The 18,146-nt window shown below is 44.2% G+C and overlaps 1 pseudogene; it reads right to left on the bottom strand.

Moving 5' to 3' along the window:
* The window catches only part of LOC141092256 (sorting nexin-15-like), a 76,531-nt pseudogene that overhangs the window by 44,840 nt on the left and 13,545 nt on the right, over positions 1-18,146 (bottom strand).

Below are 18,146 nucleotides of genomic sequence, written 5' to 3'. Positions count from 1 at the left end.
AGCCTCCTACCCCTCTGGTATCTGCTGCAGGACCTTTAGTATCCAAACAACCATGGAGACCAGGCTCCAGTTCGTGCGCTTTTCAAGCTGAGGGAGCTCTCCTTCCTAGCTCAACCTCCAGCTTCTCTCTCCACGTCTGCACACTTCACCCTCTGCAGACTAACTAACCACTCCTTCCTCTTGGCCCCCAGAGAGCACTCCTTCCCTGAATCCTAGTTCAGAGTTCCCCCTGCTGGCCTGGAGTGGAACTGTGTTGCATGTATGGATTGACTGTGAGAGAGACCCATCATTGCCTCCAAGCCTGGCATTACCCTCCCCTGGAGGAAGGCAAAGCCAGTGTGGCGACCATACTCCTGGGGGCGCCACATCTCCGTCTCATCAGAGCCATCCACCTCTTCTTTTAACACTGTAGAAGAGCTCCTGACTGGTTCTGGGATTAAAGGCGAAGGCAGCACCACTGTATCTGCAGAGTCTGGGTCATCCAATCGCAGTGTAACGTCTCCTGTCTGGTGACAGGACAACACAATACCATACAAATAGTTAGCAAAAATTGCCACTCCTGAATTAAAGGGCACTGCTGACTTTTGCACTGGAAGAGAGCGGTGCCAATAACATTATGACCACATTTACCTGCCAAGACACAAGCATGATCAGCATGTATCAGGCATGGCAGATGTGTGGGATTGTAATGGTGGCACCGCTCATCTCTGATACACAGCTGAGTTGCGCTGGATGACCCCTTTAAGCTACATTGATTTATACATCTTACCCTGAAGAACTCCTTTAGTTGAGGACAATTGTTAAGTGCTACGATGTTTACTGTGAACCCCAGCATGCCTTCTGCAGCTTGCCTTCGTTCCGCTATAACAGGAGCTCCGAAACGTCCTGGAATACATGTACGACAAAGTAGATCATGTCACACACAAAAGCATATGTATTAGTTTATCACAAAGTTTATGAAACTTTGCAAATCAACTTAAATTGCATTTAAGCGGCACCAAACCCCCTCTTTTCTCCAGTCTATAAGCTTGCGTTCAGCTGCACGGATACCAGAAAATATTCATTTGGAGTACAGATGATGGCAGTGATAGTGTCAGCAGCTGTGTCTACCTAACACTTAGGATAAACTGCTGCAGGAGATTGTTCTGATAAGCAGGATACTCAAAGGAGGAGACAGGCGCTGACCCATCCCTGCCATCATCTGTACTTCAAATGAATACGGTCTGACATAAGGGAGGCAAATTCTGGACAATCAGGGGTGTGAAAGCCATGTACATGCAATTTTTTCTGCAAAAAATGAAAAGAAATTTCATAGTAAAGTGACTTCAAAATTATTCAGAATTTTCCATGCGGGACAAAATTATAATAAAAAATGAAATTAATTTTTAAATGATTTCATGGGATTTTCATGTGACAAGGGATCTGTAACTCCAGTGAAAAAAACCCTGAAGTGGTTAAATGAAGCGACACGCTCATGCTTCAGGCTGCTTCCGCTAGGATGTCTCCAACTCTCTATACTTAAAAGGAGTATTCCTCTCTCCAAGATCCTATCCCAATATGTATAAAACGCACCAACCAACCAATCAAAGGACCTCTTAACCATGAAGAACCAGACAGGGTGTATTTATTAAATTATATTTTATGTTATTTATACAGGTGGTTACATTAAAACCAATTAAAACCAAAAAGAGTGCACGTATAGGAACAGTTTCCACAAAATTGTAAAATAATGAGACCCAATTTATATATATATATCAGATATGCATACCCCACATGTTATAAAATAACAATTTGAAAAGGATTGTAAAAGAGGTGCAAAAATTACATAAAAATCATTATAATACATAAAAAATAAATAACAAAAAAAGTGCAATGTGCAAAATTGTCACACAGTGAATCATATATAAAGAAATATTTTAGAAAGAAAAAACACATGAACACATATGCTTTTAAACATCAATTGTGTATATTCACAAAGCTACCATATATCCAAAGTAAAGTGCAGAGTGCCTGTACAATAGAATCATGCACAATATGTGAAGCAACCAGTGCCACCTTTTCATTAAAGAATTACAGCTCTTTACATATACAGAGGAGGTATGCCATAGATAGATCTTTTACCTATAAGGGTCACCACGTTCCTATCACACGCTCCCCGACGCGCGTTTCGGAATCCTTCCTTCATCAGGGGGTGGCTACATAATGGAGGTTTTTTATATGTGGAGGCTTAATCACGCCAATCTGCTTATTGGCGCTGATTATGATAGCGGTGCTCCGGGTGTGGGGGTGGCGCATGCGCAGTCCGGAGGTCCCACAATCCCGAGCGCCGGACCACGTGACCGGAACACACAGGCACTAAGCCCGGCGTTGCCAAGGTCACGAGGACGCAGCAGATCAGGACGTGGGACTCGGAGCACGCATGCGCACCACCAGGAGCAGCGCATCAAATTTAATAAGGCAGAGATTCCACCATCAATCCATTATATTATATTATATCCCTCAATAATAATATATATAATAATAACAAAAGTTACCATACACAGTACAATAATATAAATATATAAATTCCAATACATTATATAATAAGAAAAAATTAATAATATACAAAAATAAATAATTGAACAAATTAATAATATAAATACATCAATAAACAATATAGAAGTGTATATATATATAATATTACATATACAATAACGATAAATAAAAAATAATAATTAATAATAGATAAAGAATAAAAAATAATAAACAAAAGATAATGAATAAAAGATAAAAATAAATATAAATAATAAATAATAAAGATATAATAAATATAGTATGAATATGATAATTAATAATTAAATAATAATTAAAAAATACAAAAGAACATAATATATAGTATATAATAATCCTAACCAATAAATAATAATTATATAATAATAATATATATATATATATATAAAATAATTACACATTCAATATAAATACAAAAATAAATAAATAAAATTAAATAATAACTAATACACACATAATATAATAAAAATTAATAATAAATAATTACACAACCAAGTAATTTTTAGAAAAATATTTCTTATATATATATAAATCACATAATAAATAATGAAAATTATAAAGTAAATTATATAGTCCAATAGTATCGGAAAAAATTGAGATATGAATATCCAACAGTAAAATCTTCATGACAGCTTCTTAGTTCCACAAAGTATCCACGAATCCAAAGAAGTTAATTATCATTGCAGCCAGGATATTATTTGACCATATATAGAATAAAATAAATCTATAAAAACATAAATAATATAATAATTAAAAACGAAACGACTTATTATTAATTAAAATTGGTTTAAAAACTAAAATAGGCAAGGTTTACAAGAAAGGGGTAAAACTCAAATTCTCATTCAAACCACTGGGAGACACAGTATCCAATGTCCAAATCCACCTAATTTCTTTTTTGGCTAAAAGATTCCCTATTTTTCCTCCTCTCTCATTGGGTTGTACCATGTCTATCCCTATGACTTTTAATAATGAAGCATCACAATTATGGTAAGCCTTGAAGTGTCTAGGGATAGTTTTTAATGTTGAAATGTCATCAATTTCTTTAGCGGCTATTATCCCTAATATATGTTCTCTAACACGGATTTTCAATTGACGTATGGTCATTCCAACATAAATTAAAGAGCAAGGGCACGTAGCATAATAAATAACTGCTCTAGTAGTACAGGTTATCGAATGTTTAATCCCATACGTCAATGTGTCCTTTGAATTCGAAAACTTTAGTGCCCTACTCATGTTGGGGCATGCCACGCATTTCCCACATGGCTTAGAACCCAATGGTTTTTTTACACTCGATAAAAAGTTAACAGGGGATGGAGTAGATACGTAGTGACTTTTCACTAGGTGATCTTTTATATTTCTTGATCTTCTAAAAGTAATGCTCGGAGTGTCCCCTATATAGTTAGACAATATAGGATCTACTTTTAAAATTCCCCAGGATTTAGTCAAAACTTCTCTCATTAGATCAGTTTGGCCATGATACTGCGTGATGTATCTTACACAATGATTTGTTTCTCTAGTTTTATTCCCATAAAGCTCTTGATGTCTGGAGGTATTTTTTGCCCGATTATAGGCCTTTTTAATAGAGCGATGGCTATACCCACGTTCTAAGAATCTCTGTTTCAATTCTATAGCTTGTAATTCAAAATCCTCATCTCTTGAACAGATTCTTCTCAATCTTAAAAATTGTCCTATTGGGATAGATCGTATCATAGCCGGTGGATGTGATGAATTTGCATGGAGGAGGGAATTGACAGATGTTGATTTCCGAAAAATATCAGTGTGTAAACAATCATCCTCACCTCTCCTAACACTGACATCCAAAAATTCCATTTTATTTTGGTCAAACTGATAGGTCAAATGTATATTAGAAGAGTTATTATTCAGACCCGACATAAATTCATGAAGGGATTCCACCAACCCCTCCCATATCAAAAAAACATCATCAATGAAACGTACCCACATTAGGACATGCTCCATTGATGATGCCAATCCAGAGAGGAAGAGGTCCCTCTCCCACAGCCCCAGGAATAGATTTGCATAAGCCGGCGCAAAAGAAGCACCCATTGCAGTGCCCTGGAGCTGTAGGAAGAAGGACCCCCTAAAGAGAAAGAAATTATGTGAGAGAGCGAATTCTAGGAGTTCCATAATAAATTGGCGCATAGATTTTGGTGTAGTTGATGAATATAGAAAATATTCCACAGCTTTAATACCATCATTATGACGAATGTTCGTATAAAGTGATTCCACATCGCATGACACTAATAAAGTGTCCCTGCCAATGTGGAGCCCATCTACCTTTTTCAAAAATTCATTTGTATCTTTAATAAATGAAGGCAATTCCTCCACTAGTGGTTGTAGTCTAGAGTCCACAAATCGATTGACATTCTCCAAATAATTTCTAGTGCTGGTGTGTTTTTTCTATCCCAATATGTAGTAGAGATAATATTAGCAAATCCATATTTTTCAGACTAAGATGCACCTAGGTTTTAGAGGAGTAAAATAGGGGAAAAAAAATTGAAGCAAAAAATGCGGTCAATTCTGTACTTAATATCCCCCATCCTGGTATATAAGGTCCCCTCATCCCCATCCTGATACACATGGCCCCCTCATCTCTACCTTGGTATGCATGACCCTCATCCCTACCCTGGTATGCATGGCCCCCTCATCCCTATCCTGGTATGCATGGATCCCTCATCCCTATCCTGGTATGCATGGATCCCTCATCCCTATCCTGGTGTGCATGCCCCCCTTATCCCTATCCTGGTAGGAATGGTCTCCCTCATCTCTATCCTGTCAGGAATGATTGCCCTCATCCCTATCCTAGTATGCATGGCCCCCATCTTGTCCTAGTATGCATGGCCCTATTCCTATCCTGGTATGCAGGGCCCCATCCTTATCCTGGTGTGATTGGACCCCACCCTCATCCTGGTATGCATGGCCCGTCAGAAAACATTAAAAAAACATTACACTTACATACCTTCCCGGTGCTCCCACGCAAAGTCATCTTCTGAAGCCATCAACTGCTTTATGCTTGTAAGCAGGGACGTCATGCGCTGCTTGCAAGCCGAAGGGCAGCTGCCGGAATACTCAGTGCTCTGCACGCCGGGACTGTGTTCGCACAAAAGCAGTGAGTATTCACTTCTCTCTAGAGAGCACAGTGTCAGCAGGAGACTTCCTGCAGCTGCCGGCAGTCACGTGTGCCGATACTTAAGAGAAATGAATATTTGAATATTCATGGCATGGGGTGAATATTCATTTCTCTTAAGTATTGGCACACATGACTGCTGGCAGCAGCAGGAAGTCTCCGGCTGACACTATGCTCTCTAGAAAGAAATGAATACTCACTGCTTTGCGCACACAGTCCTGGCATGCAGAGCCTTGAGTATTCTGGCAGCTGCCCTTTGGCTTGCAAGCAGCGCATGACATCCCAGCCATGCACTGCTTACAAGCATTAAAAAGCTGCTAGCATCAGATCAGGACGCTGTGAGGGAGCGCCGGGAAGGTAAGTGTAATGGATGTTTTTTTTATATTTTCTGATTGGGCCATGTATACCAGGATGGGGGTGGGGCCAATCATACTAGAATAAGGATGGGGGCCAATCATATCAGGATAAGGAAAGGATGGGACCATGCATATCAGGACGTGGATGGGGGCCCATCATACCAGGTCGCCATTAAAGAGAAATGAATATTCATTGCTCTCCACGCCCATGGGTGTGGAATGCAGTGAATATTCATTTCTCTTTAGCAGCAGGCACAGGAGTTAGGCGCAGCAGCTGATTCCTGCCTCTGTGACCTGCAGCTCAGTCAAAACTGATCCCCCATCTCCCCATCACAGCCGGTACTTCTGGACTATAAGACGCACCCCCCATTTTCCTCCACATCTTTGGAGGAAAAAAAGTGTGCCTTATAGTCCTAAAAATAAGGTATCTTCAATTAGAAATGTAGTATAGTTCTTCTGATTTGCTATGCCCATTTCCTCATGGGCAGGCATTGCAGGACCTTAGGTATACATAGTAATGACCATCAACAACTAGTTAACTGTCACTATATCAGTGGCCATGATCATGGATATCTAAGGTCCTGCAATGCCTGCACATGAGGAAATGGACATAGCGAATCAGAAGAACTATACTACATTTCTAATTGGAGGTATTTCCTAATATTACTATTACATCTACTATCTTGGAGATGAAAATACCCCTTTAACAGTATAGATTGAAATCCGCGCAGCGGCAGAACTGCTGCAAGAACGACGACAAAGCTGCTTCAAAACAACGATTGCTGATGTATTCCTGAAGCAGAAATTTGCCGGCATCTAAAAGACGACTTGTGCACATAGCATGTGACTTACCAAACACCTGAGCCCGTGGAAATGGCGGGAATTCCTGAGCGTGCTGGAAGAGATTTCTGTGCGTGTACGAGAGTTCTCCATGAAGTTTCTTGAAGTCACTGTAGCGTTTCCAAACTACAATCTGAAAGACAGCAAGGGCCGAATGAATAAGGCTCTGTTCACATGTGCAGTAATCATCCGTTAGAACGGATCCAGCAGCAATCTGTTAACAATAAAATTGGTCTTTTTGTCCAGCAAAAAAAAAAACAGATTTCTACTGGATCCACTTTTTTTTTTACATAGAAGTCTAAGGGAAACGGATCTGCTAACTATACATTAGTTTCTCTTCCATTTGAATTTGATCCAGTAAGAAAAAAATGGATCTTCAAATGAAAGAAAACAAACCAATGGCTCATTATCAGATCCGTTTTCCCATAGACTTCAATCATGTAAAAAAAAAAACAGATTTAGTTGAAATCAGTTTTTTTAAGTTGGACAAAAAAGAGTTGTGTCTGGAAAACTATATTGTTGATCGCTGCTGGATCGGTTGTAACGGACGATCACTGGATGTGTGAACATGCTCTAATTCTGATTAAGCAGCATAGACTAGATCGGACGTGCAAAAACCGGCACCAAAGTGATGACACTACAAGGTAAATCTCTGCCTTACGCCACCTCTTTGCAGACTTACTTTATACTCACTCCAATCCTGGTTTGCTGAGTCCTTGCTGGATTTCCTCTTTGTTCTACTTTATACTGATATCACGTTTTGCGCATCTTCTCCACTATGCCAAACGCGCTCTTCGACACATTTTTTCAAAAATGTCCTATTGAAGCACAACTAGTACCTAGGGTCATGATCCAGGTTGGATGATGACAGTTAAAAGCATACAGTCATATGTAAAAGTTTGGGCACCCCTATTAATGTTAACCTTTTTTCTTTATAACAATTTTAGTTTTTGCAACAGCTATTTCAGTTTCATATATCTAATAACTGATGGACTCAGTTATATTTCTGGATTCAAATGAGGTTTATTGTACTAACAGAAAATGGGCAATCTGCATTTTAATAAAATTTGACCGGTGCAAAAGTATGGGCACCTCAACATAAAAGTGACATTAATATTTCGTAGATCCTCCTTTTGCAAAAATAACAGCCTCTAGTCGCTTCCTGTAGCTATTAATGAGTTCCTGGATCCTGGATGAAGGTATTTGTGACCATTCCTGTTTACAAAACAATTCCAGTTCAGTTAAGTTTGATGGTCGCCAAGCATGGACAGCCCGCTTCAAATCATGCCACAGATGTTCAATGATATTCAGGTGTGGGGACTGGGATGGCCATTCCAGAACATTGTAATTGTTCCTCTGCATGAATGCCTGAGTAGATTTGGAGCGGTGTTTTGGATCATTGTCTTGCTGAATTATCCATCCCCTGCGTAACTTCAACTTCGTCACTGATTCTTGCACATTATTGTCAAGAATCTGCTGATACTGAGTTGAATCCATGCGACCCTCAACTTTAACAAGATTCCCGGTGCCGGCATTGGCCACACAGCCCCAAAGCATGATGGAACCTCCACCAAATTTTACTGTGGATAGCAAGTGTTTTTCTTGGAATGCTGTGTTTTTTAGCCTCCGTGCATAACGCCTTTTTGTATGACCAAACAACTCAATCTTTGCTTCATCAGTCCACAGGACCTTCTTCCAAAATGTAACTGGCTTGTCCAAATGTGGTTTTGCATACCTCAGGCGACTCTGTTTGTGGCGTGCTTGCAGAAACGGCTTCTTTCGCATCACTCTCCCATACAGCTTCTCCTTGTGCAAAGTGCGCTGTATTGTTGACCGATGCACAGTGACACCATCTGCTGCAAGATGATGCTGCAGGTCTTTGGAGGTGGTCTGTGGATTGTCCATGACTGTTCTCACCATTCTTCTTCTCTGCCTTTCTGATATTTTTCTTGGCCTGCCACTTCTGGGCTTAACAAGAACTGTACCTGTGTTCTTCCATTTCCTTACTATGTTCCTCACAGTGGAAACTGACAGGTTAAATCTCTGAGACAACTTTTTGTATCCTTCCCCTGAAAAGCTATGTTGAATAATCTTTGTTTTCAGATCATTTGAGAGTTGTTTTGAGGAGCCCATGATGCCACTCTTCATAGGAGAATCAAATAGGAGAACTACTTGCAAGTGGCTACCTTAAATACCTTTTTTCATGATTTGATACACCTGGCTATGAAGTCCAAAGCTCAATGAGGTTACAAAACCAATTTAGTGCTTCAGGAAGTCAGTAAAAAGTAGTTAGGAGTGTTCAAATCAAGAAAATGATAAGGGTGCCCATACTTTTGCACCGGTCAAATTTTGTTTAAATGCAGATTGCACATTTTCTGTTAGTACAATAAACCTCATTTGAATCCAGAAATATAACTGAGTCCATCAGTTATTAGATATATGAAACTGAAATAGCTGTTGCAAAAACCAAAATTGTTATAAAGAAAAAAGGTTAACATTAATAGGGGTGCCCAAACTTTTACATATGACTGTATGTAACCTTTTTAATTCCTTAAGCTGTGTGCTTAAGTTTGGTTTTGCCCCTGGTGGCCATTAGGGTCATTACACAGTGGTGTCTTTTGTTCTAGTTTGCCCCGATGGTGGTTAGCGTTATTGCACATGATTATAAAGCAGGTGTGATTGCTGGCTCTTACCTATAAAAGAGTGTCAGGTGTTGCAATCACTGTTGGTGATAGTGGTCATTTCCAGCCATCCTTGGTGGAGGAAGAAGCTAGAGAGAGTTCCTGGCAGCTCAGTCAGAGTCCTGGTGTGGAAGGAGCTAGAGAGAGTTCCTTGCAGCTCTGACAAAGATTGGTGAAGTAGCAGCGACTCCGGAGGAAAGCTGAATTCTGGTGGTGGACTCTGTTGCTTGGAGCATTAGCAACAGAGCAAAGCTAAGTGGTGTTTCCCTGTTTGTCACTTTCCTCAATGTGTGCTTCAGTGCAGTGGTGGGATTAGTTTCTGCACCGTCCATTTCACTGGTAAGGGATAGGTGCAGGGCGAGCTAGGGTTCTTAGGTTTCTGATCGGCGCCCGATGCGGAACCGGCTTAGGGATTGTTAGGAGTGTAGAGACTGGCTCAGGGGAGTGCAGAAGGTTTCCACGTCCCCGTTCCCTATCGCAGGGCCCACCATTGTAATTGTTTCCCTGGTGTTCTGCCTTATTATTTAAATATGCCCTGCTGGAGGCGGTGTATCTAGTTTCACGTGCAATTCTGAAATTCGCCTGCTGAAGGCGGTGTATCCGGCTGCACGTGTTATTATTTAAATTCGCCCTACTGGAGGCGGTGTATCCAGGGTCGCGTGTGTCATATAAATTAAATTTGCCCTGCTGGAGGCAGTGTGTCCAGTCACACGTTGACCATTACATTATCACCAACCATAACATTTCTCTCTGGTGAACCATGGGCAAAGTTCAGACCAGTGAGCAGTTGCTGCTGGCCCTCACTGAGATGAGTGAGGAGCTGCATGATGTATGATGTGTTTCAGCAGCACCTGCAGTGGAATTATGGGTCTAAGGCCTATCCTCTGCCTCAACTAGAGGGTCCATATATGGCTTTGGCGAGGATGTGCTGTGGAGTCCCTGCTGGGGAGCAGGACTTGCTCATACAGGCGGACGTACCCAGGCAGGTGGGTAGAGTCGATGTCCCCATGGTGCTGCCTGGTGTTCCCCAAGGTGAAGGGGTACGTCCCTGTAGTGAGCAGACTAATGATTTAGTCCTTGGCACTGTCACCAAAAATTCTGCACTGTCAGAGAAGCCATGCCCCCCTGGTCGTGTGGAGGAAGACGACCTGGGAGTGTGTATTTCCTCCTCGCCCTCAGAAGGTACTATGTCAGCAGAGGTGATGGTTGGCGAGGTACCTGAGGGCATACCGGTGCTTGTGAACAGTGGAGCTGAAGCCAGTCTGGTGGATGCTCAGTTTGTCCGGACTCATGGTCTGAGGTGTGAGACGCCGGACAGACCCATAAGCGTCCAGGCCATTCAGTCTGTCCCACTGTGCCAGGGGGGGTTAAACCAAGTCGTAGAAGACATTGTGCTGTATAGTGAACATCATGACGAGTCCCAGTCATACTACGTCTTGGAGGGAAATCCAGCTCCTATTGTTGTGGGCCCCCCTTGGTCTTAAAAACACAACCCGGTTTTAGATTGGCGGACTAGGGAAGTAGTCAGCTGGGAGCAGTCGTGTGAGGGCTGCTGCCTAGGGACTACTGTCTCTGCCGTCTCTCTTCAACGGACCCCTTTCTCTCCAGTGAGAGCAGCAGATGTGCTGCAGGAGAGTAGGGGCAAGTCTCAACCCTCGCCATTAGCCAACCCTGGGAGGCGGAGACCTCGTGGCGGAAGGGGTTGGAGGGTGATGTACCCCTTGGTGAATTGCGGGGGTGTGAGTGTGGTGACACAGGGGGACGCCTCTGTTGTCAATTCCAGTAAGAGTTCACCGTATTGTGACAAACGAATGTGTGGCAATAAACGTTCAGGTCCGGACCTGTGTGTGAACGAGCATGTATGGGTGGCCACCAAAAACACCCAGTGGAAGTGTGTTGCGGGGGTCTGGAATTCTCAGGTGGTCGGACCGTATCTGGTGTCAGTTATCCTGGGCCCGGAGACTTACCAGCTGGAGATACCCCCAAACATGCACATACACAACTCGCTCCTCAGGTCGGTGCTTTGGAGATGTGTGGTGCCTCCAGAACATACTTTGCCAATACCAGTGGTGTTCGTTTGTCATAAACCTGAAGTGCAGGTAGTTGCAGGGGTGAACTCTGGATCTGGGCGTCCCCTCTGTAGGTGGTTCCCTGATGAGGAGCGGTCTTGAGGTCCAGAGGCCCCTCACTGAGGGAGGGTACTGTCATGATCCAGGTTGGATGATGACAGTTAAAAGCACATGTAACTTTTTTTCCTTAAGCTGTGTGCTTAAGTTTGGTTTTGCCCCCGGTGGCCATTAGGGTCATTACACAGTGGTGTCTTTTGTTCTAGTTTGCCCCCGGTGGCGATGAGCATTATTGCACATGATTATAAAGCAGGTGTGATTGCTGGCTCTTACCTATAAAAGTGTCAGGTGTTGCGATCACTGTTGGTGATAGTGGTTATTTCCAACCATCCTTGGTGGAGGAAGGAGCTAGAGAGAGTTCCTGGCAGCTCAGTCAGAGTCCTGGTGTGGAAGGAGCTAGAGAGAATTCCTTGCGGCTCTGACAAAGCTTGGTGAAGTAGCAGCGACTCTGGAGGAAAGCTGAATTCTAGTGGTCGACTCTGTTGCTTGGAGCATTAACAACAGAGCAAAGCTAAGTGGTGTTTCCCTGTTTGTCACTTTCCTCAATGTGTGTTTCAGTGCAGTGGTGGGATTAGTTTCTGCACCGTCCATTTCACTGGTAAGGGATAGGTGCAGGGCGAGCTAGGGTTCTTAGGTTCCTGATCAGCGCCCGGTGTGGAACCGGCCTAGGGATTGTTAGGAGTGTAGAGACTGGCTCAGGGGAGTGCAGGAGGTCTCCACGTCCCCGTTCCCTATCGCAGGGCCCACCATTGTAATTGTTTCCCTGGTGTTCTCCCTTATTATTTAAATTTGCCCTGCTGGAGGCGGTGTATCCAGTTTCACGTGCAATTCTGAAATTTGCCTGCTGAAGGCGGTGTATCTGGCTGCACGTGTTATTATTTAAATTCGCCCTACTGGAGGCGGTGTATCCAGGGTCGCGTGTGTCATATAAATTCGCCCTGCTGGAGGCGGTGTGTCCAGTCACACATTGACCATTACATTATCACCAACCATAAAATTTCTCTCTGGTGAACCATGGGCCAAGTTCAGACCAGTGAGCAGTTGCTGCTGGCCCTCACTGAGATGAGTGAGGAGCTGCATGATGTGTTTCAGCAGCACCTGCAGCGGAATTATGGGTCTGAGGCCTATCCTCTGCCTCAACCAGAGGGTCCATATACGGCTTTGGCGAGGATGTGCTGTGGAGTCCCTGTTGGGGAGCAGGACTTGCTTATACAGGCGGACGTACCCAGGCAGGTGGGTGGAGTCGATGTCCCCATGGTGCTTCCTGGTGTTCCCCAAGGTGAAGGGGTACATCCCTGTAGTGAGCAGACTAATGATTTAGTCCTTGGCACTGTCACCAAAAATTCTGTACTGTCAGAGAAGCCATGCCCCCCTGGTCGTGTGGAGAAAGACAACCTGGGAGTGTATATTTCCTCCTCGCCCTCAGAAGGTACTATGTCAGCAGAGGTGATGGTTGGCGAGGTACCTGAGGGCATACCGGTGCTTGTGAACATTGGAGCTGAAGCCAGTCTGGTGGATGCTCAGTTTGTCCAGACTCATGGTCTGAGGTGTGAGACTCCGGACAGACCCAAAAGCGTCCAGGCCATTCACTCTGTCCCACTGAGCCAGGGGGGGTTAAACCAAGTCGTAGAAGACATTGTGCTGTATAGTGAACATCATGACGAGTCCCAGTCATACTACATCTTGGAGGGAAATGCAGCACCTATTGTTGTGGGCCCCCCTTGGTCTTAAAAACACAACCCGGTTTTAGATTGGCGGACTAGGGAAGTAGTCAGCTGGGAGCAGTCGTGTGAGGGCTGCTGCCTAGGGACTACTGTCTCTGCCGTCTCTCTTCAACGGACCCCTTTCTCTCCAGTGAGAGCAGCAGATGTGCTGCAGGAGAGTAGGGGCAAGTCTCAACCCTCGCCATTAGCCAACCCTGGGAGGTGGAGACCTTGTGGTGGAAGGGGTTGGAGGGTGATGTACCCCTTGGTGAATTGCGGGGGTGTGAGTGTGGTGACACAGGGGGACGCCTCTGTTGTCAATTCCAGTAAGAGTTCACCGTATTGTGACAAACGAATGTGTGGCAATAAACGTTCAGGTCCGGACCTGTGTGTGAACGAGCATGTGTGGCAATAAACGTTCAGGTCCGGACCTGTGTGTGAACGAGCATGTATGGGTGGCCACCAAAAACATCCAGTGGAAGTGTGTTGCGGGGGTCTGGAATTCTCAGGTGGTCGGACCGTATCTGGTGTCAGCTATCCTGGGCCCGGAGACTTACCAGCTGGAGATACCCCCAAACATGCACATACACAACTCGCTCCCCAGGTCAGTGCTTTGGAGATGTGTGGTGCCTCCAGAACATACTTTGCCAATACCAGCGGTGTTCGTTTGTCATAAACCTGAAGTGCAGGTAGTTGCAGGGGTGAACTCTGGATCTGGGCATCCCCTCTGTAGGTGGTTCCCTGATGAGGAGCGGTCTTGAGGGTCCAGAGGCCCCTCACTGAGGGAGGGTACTGTCATGATCCAGGTTGGATGATGACAGTTAAAAGCATATGTAACCTTTTTTTTCCTTAAGCTGTGTGCTTAAGTTTGTTTTTGCCCCCGGTGGCCATTAGGGTCATTACACAGTGGTGTCTTTTGTTCTAGTTTGCCCCCGGTGGTGGTGAGCGTTATTGCACAAGATTATAAAGCAGGTGTGATTGCTGGCTCTTACCTATAAAAGTGTCAGGTGTTGCAATCACTGTTGGTGATAGTGGTCATTTCCAACCATCCTTGGTGGAGGAAGGAGCTAGAGAGAGTTCCTGGCAGCTCAGTCAGAGTCCTGGTGTGGAAGGAGCTAGAGAGAGTTCCTTGCGGCTCTGACAAAGCTTGGTGAAGTAGCAGCGACTCTGGAGGAAAGCTGAATTCTAGTGGTCGACTCTGTTGCTTGGAGCATTAACAACAGAGCAAAGCTCAGTGGTGTTTCCCTGTTTGTCACTTTCCTCAATGTGTGTTTCAGTGCAGTGGTGGGATTAGTTTCTGCCCCATCCATTTCACTGGTAAGGGATAGGTGCAGGGCGAGCTAGGGTTCTTAGTTTCCTGATCGGTGCCCGGTGCGGAACGGGCCTAGGGATCGTTAGGAGTGTAGAGACTGGCTCAGGGGAGTGCAGGAGGTCTCCACGTCCCCGTTCCCTATCGCACGGCCCACCATTGTAATTGTTTCCCTGGTGTTTTCCTTTATTATTTAAATTTGCCCTGCTGGAGGTGGTGTATCCAGTTTCACGTGCAATTCTGAAATTTGCCTGCTGGAGGCGGTGTATCTGGCTGCACGTGTTATTATTTAAATTCGCCCTACTGGAGGCGGTGTATCCAGGGTCGCATGTGTTATATAAATTCGCCCTGCTGGAGACGGTGTGTCCAGTCACACGTTGACCATTACGCCTAGCACCCTTCCGCTTTGCAGATTGTAAGCAGTGTGCTGAAGCTGGTCGGAATTAAGACGACCAAGAGCTCTCCGGCGCTCAAAAACAGTGCATACAAGCTGAATAGCAAAGAACTTGTAATCACTGAGCATGTTCTGCAGTGGTGGTCGGTCTCTGAGGCAACAAGCTGTTAACAAAAGAAAAATGTTAAAGGGGTTGTCCACTACTAGAACAACTCCTTCTCGCTCTAAATTTTTGGCCACCATAAAATTAAAAAGCCTGTACTCACCTTCTGAGCCGACGCCGTTCCATCAGTGACAGCACTTCTGGTCCTGGGGATCTTGTGCGGTTGTGTAACACATGTTGCCCAATCAGTGTTGGCGTCACTATCCCCACCTTCATACAAACTGAACATGAAGAAGTCAGATCAGCTACAGCACTGACTTCCTCTTCCTGTTCAATTCGACAGGTGCCGGGTGTCAATTGGGTGCAGGGCATCACGTGTTATGCAACCGCACTCGAGTCTCGGGACCGTGAGTGCCGACACTGCTGGAACGGCGCAGGCACAGGAGGGGAGTATAAGTTTTATTATTGAAACAAGGCTGAACATTTAGATCGAGAATGGGGATAGTCCTAGTAGTGGAAGACCCCTTTAATATCTCAAAAATGGCTGAATATTTTACTAAACGGTAAATTGTAAAAATATGTTGTATTTACAAGCACTATCCGAGAATATCAATTTATGAAGATGCCAATACCCATTTAAGTCAACAGTCATGTATATAACAGAAAAAAAAGTACCTCTTTAACATCCTGAGGGTTCTTCTTTGATATAAACTGTGGAAAATGAAACAAAAGAAATATATATAATATGGACAAACAGAGGAAGAAAAAGCAAATAAGGAGCATAACGATTAGCCAAAAACCTCAGTATATTTCACCAATTATTTTTTTTCATCAGTCTGCAGTTAGGCCAGAAATCACAAGCTGAGGCTTGGTGGGCCGCTTAGGTGGTAAACCGAGGAGGGTCTTCATATTAAAGATCAGAGGGGGGGGTCTAATGATAAGACAATGTTAACTACGATGGGTATCCCTTTTACAAATAGATAAATCAATTTTAAAGTCTTAGGAAAGATAACACTGTCAGATCTCAGCGTGACCCCGCAGCTGTGACTGACCCGCAGCAGTGACCTGCAGCAAAAAGCTTACCACAGGTCAGCAGGCATGGGCTGATGAGACTACTGCTCCCATCGGGCTACGTCTGCTGTCACTGATAACAGTCACAGTGACAGCAGGTGCCGCTGATGGGAGACATAGTATCATCTGACGATGCCTGTGATCACAGTTTAAGAAAAAAAAAGTAAAATCATTACATAGACATTTACATAAAAATAAAAACCCATTATATTCACCTAACACCAAATCCCCAATACCCTTGTCTCCTAGAAAAAATGTAAAATAATAAGCCAACATTCTCACCTGTCAGCATAGTCCACGTAAACCCGAGTGTCCCACGGCGATCTCACGTGTTTTACAGTCACATTGTGAGATGTGACAGCTCAACCAGGCTGCCGGTGATACACTGCGGGAGAGATAACCTCCTGTCAGTGTATCACTGAGCAGCCGTGAGAGAGTTCACTGGAGATCATCATCTGATCAGCTCTGATACTCTCACTTACAGCACCGCTGTGTGAGAACTTTCTCACAGCAGCTCAGTGCTATACACTGCGGGACCGATTACCTCCTGTCAGTGTATCGCCGGATGTCTTTTGAGAGCAGTCACATCAGTGACTGCTCTCAAAGTGATCAGAATCGCCGTGAGACATTATGAATTATCTTCTCTATGGACAGATGAGGTATATTGTGGTTTATTTTATTTTTGCTGCAGGAGATGTTGGCGTCAGTGGATTAGGCATTCGGTGAGTATGGTTTATTTAAGATTCATTAAAGGAGTCTGTGTCATTATTTCAAATAAAGGACTTTATTCTGGGTCTGTTTTTTTATACAATATCACTATGGTGTTACTAATGGACAGGTGTCTTATAGATGCCTCTCCATTACTAACCTGTGGGCTTGATGTTACCTGACAATACAAAGGTGACATCAACCCCACAAATATGAACCCCATTTTCCACCGTGACAGGGCAATGGGGAACAGCGGGGCTAAAAGCCAGATTTGGCACATCTTAAAAATGAGCCTTTTCTGGGGAGCTGAGAGCAGATGTTTTTTAGTCTGGGAAGGGCCAATATCCATGGCCCCTTCCTAGGCTATTAATATCAGCCCGCACCTATCTGCCTAGCCTCGGCTGGTTAGATTTTACAGGGGGTCCCCCTGTATACTAGCCAGTAAAGGCTAAGCAAACAGCTGTGAGCTGATATTAATAGCCTTTATGGTTGTTGGATCCTTCCCAGAATATTATCAGCACTCAACCTTCGGCTTTCCCTCTGCTGGTCATTAAAATTACGTAGGAGCCCATGCAGTTTTTTTCTTTAAAATTAACAGTGGCTGTCTGGTTACAGCCTATCTACGTTCGTTCTGTTAACGGTCCTACATGTCACAGTCCAACTCTTGGATCTGTGTCAGATTCTGGGTTCCCTCATTAAACCCTTTATTTTCAGGCTTCTGGGGCTTAATATGGATTTTTGCCCCCCCGGTGGCCACAAGTGTCATTACATTATGATGGTTTCTTTGTTTTACCTTTTGCCCCCGGTGGTCACTGGGGTTATTACATTTGTTTTTGGCCCCTGCTGATGTGACCGCTCCTCCTTTGCTATATAAGGTCAGCTGGTCTATCAGCAGGTATTGGTGATAGCATTTCCTTTGTGGATTCCAACCACGATGAAGTGAGCAGCTGGCTCTGAGGTGTTGAGCCACTGCTGAAACCTGGTGAAGTTAGCAGCTGGCTCTGAGGTGTCTATCCACTGATGAAAGTCTGGTGCTGAACTCTGCTGCCCGGTGTTTGCAGCAGAGAAAGGGGAGCAGCCGGCTCTGAGATGTCAAGCCACTGCTGAAGATGGTGAAGGTAGCAGCTGGCTCTGAGGGTTCGAGCCACTGCTGAAAGCTG

This window comes from Dendrobates tinctorius, unplaced genomic scaffold (assembly GCF_039654945.1).
Source record: "Dendrobates tinctorius isolate UK_male_01 unplaced genomic scaffold, ASM3965494v1 ptg000059l, whole genome shotgun sequence".
Lineage (NCBI taxonomy): Eukaryota > Metazoa > Chordata > Amphibia > Anura > Dendrobatidae > Dendrobates > Dendrobates tinctorius.
Note: the sequence above shows the minus strand (reverse complement) of the source record. Positions and strands in the feature narration are given on the sequence as shown.